The 2,141-nt window shown below is 36.1% G+C and overlaps 1 protein-coding gene across 1 annotated transcript in view; it reads right to left on the reverse strand.

The window, feature by feature from the left end:
* Positions 1-1,725, reverse strand: part of LOC102773460 (zinc finger protein 569) — a 12,993-nt gene extending 11,268 nt beyond the window's left edge. The window contains exon 1 of the mRNA XM_006752961.2: positions 1,665-1,725. The gene's annotated coding sequence lies outside the window, so the exon portion shown is untranslated. The remainder of the gene's footprint in view (positions 1-1,664) is intronic.
* Positions 1,726-2,141: the final 416 nt, after the last annotated feature.

Consider the following 2,141-nt stretch of genomic DNA (forward strand, 5'->3'; position numbering starts at 1 on the left):
ACACTGTCCAGCCCTCCTGGGAAGGGGTTATGTATCCTAGATAAAGAGGTATTTTCAGTGAAGTATAGATGGAAGGATTGCAACATCTATCATGAAGGAACCCTCACCTTTAAATCAATGTGGGCATTAAAAACTAGGCGGGGGGTAGGGGGGTAGGGTGTAGGGAGACAATGGGAGAAAAGGGGGACTTCTGTAATACTTTCAACAATAACTAAAGATAAATGAAAATAACAAAAACCTAGTGTCCAAAATATGTGCAGATGTGATTAAATGTAGCAATCCTCACAGCTAAGAATGTGGATAGAGTTAATGTAATTAAGGTGTTAGTGAATCACCACTGTCTTGCATATGAGTCAAGGTTAATGTCCAAAGTGTCCTTCAGCGTATATGACCTGTGCAGGCACAATAACTTTCAAATTCACTGCATTCATACTCATCTCCTGATTTTGCTTTTAATTCTTGAATCCTGATCCTCTGGCATTGTAATTTATTTATCAAAAAGTTGCCTGGCCCGACCAGTGTGTCTCAGTGGGGTAGAGCATCTTCCCTTGCACCGGAAGGCCTTGGGTTCGATTCCTAGTTAGGGTACATACTTGGGTTGCAGGTTCGATTCCTGGCCCAGTCAGGGTGCATATGAGAGGCAACCAATCAATGTGTCTTTCTCACATCAATGTTTCTCTCTGTCTCCCCATCTCTCTCCTTTCCTCCCTCCCTTCCACTCTTTCTAAAAATCAATGGAAAAAAAATTCCTCAAGTGAAGATTAACACCAAAAAAAAAAAAAAATTGAGAACATGAAAAATCAAGGGAACATAATAGCACAAAAAGATCACTAATCTTTGAGTTACTGATCCCTAAGAGCAGATTCGTGATTTGCCCCCTTTGCCCACAACAAATTCAAAATAGCTGTTTTAAAGAAATTCAAAGAGCTATAAGAAAACACAAAAAGACAATTCAACAATATCAGGAAAATAATACATGAATAAAATAAGAAGTTTAATAAAGATATAAAAAAAAGAACCAAACAAAGTCTGGAGCTGAACAATACAATGAATGAAATGAAAAATTTCAATGGTAAAATGCAACAGGAAAATGGATGAAGCAGAAGAAAGAACCTGTAAGTTAGAAGACAGGAAGTGTAAATTATTGAGTCAGAGGAGAAAAAGAATGAAGAAAACCTCTGAATTACAGGACATCACCAAACAAAACTATATTCATATTATGAGAATCTCAGAATAAGAAGAGAGGGAAGTGGTAGAAAGATTATTTAAAGAAATAATGCCTGATAACTTCCCAAATACAGGGAAGATTTTGATATACAAATTTTCATGAAGCTCATAGGTTACCAAACAAACTCAATATAAAGAAATGCTCTCTAAGACACAAAAAATAAAACTGGTCAAAAATCAAAGACAAAGAAAGGAGTTTACAGTGGGGGGGGGGGGAGAAGAAGCTTGTGACTCACAGAGATCCCCCCACTAGGATAACAGTACAATTTTTTTACCAGAAACCTTATAGGCCAGGAGAGAGTAGGATGATATATTCAAAGTACTGAAAGAAAAAAAAATTTGCAACCAATAATATACTATCCACCAAAGTTGTTCTTCAGAAATAGAAAGAGACTTTGCCAATAAAAGATGAAAGAGTTCATCACCTCTAGACCTACCTTAGAAGAGATACTGAAAGAAGTTCTTCAAGCTGAAATGAAAGGATGCTAATTAGTAACATGAAAACATAAAACTATATACACACTGGTAAAGGTAAATATATATGGTCAAGTTCAGAACTCTAATATTGTAATATGGTGGTATGTTAAGCACTTAACTCTGACCTAAAAGTTTAATAATAAGTATTTTAAATAACTATATCTATAATAATCTGTTAATGAATCACATTATGAAAAGAGGAAAATGTGGCATGAAACACAAAAGAGGGACAAGAACAGAGTTTTTGTATGTCATCAAAGTTAAGTTGCTATCAATGTAAAAAAGAATGTTTTTTCTTAAATTAAATCTTTATTGTTCAGATTATTACAGTTGTTCCTCTTCCCCCCTCCCCATAACTCCCCTCCACCCGGTTCTCACCCCCCTTCATCCTCACCACCCCCCCTTACACTGTCCTCATCCATAGGTGCACGATTTTT

This window comes from Myotis davidii, unplaced genomic scaffold (genome assembly GCF_000327345.1).
Source record: "Myotis davidii unplaced genomic scaffold, ASM32734v1 scaffold1731, whole genome shotgun sequence".
NCBI lineage: Eukaryota > Metazoa > Chordata > Mammalia > Chiroptera > Vespertilionidae > Myotis > Myotis davidii.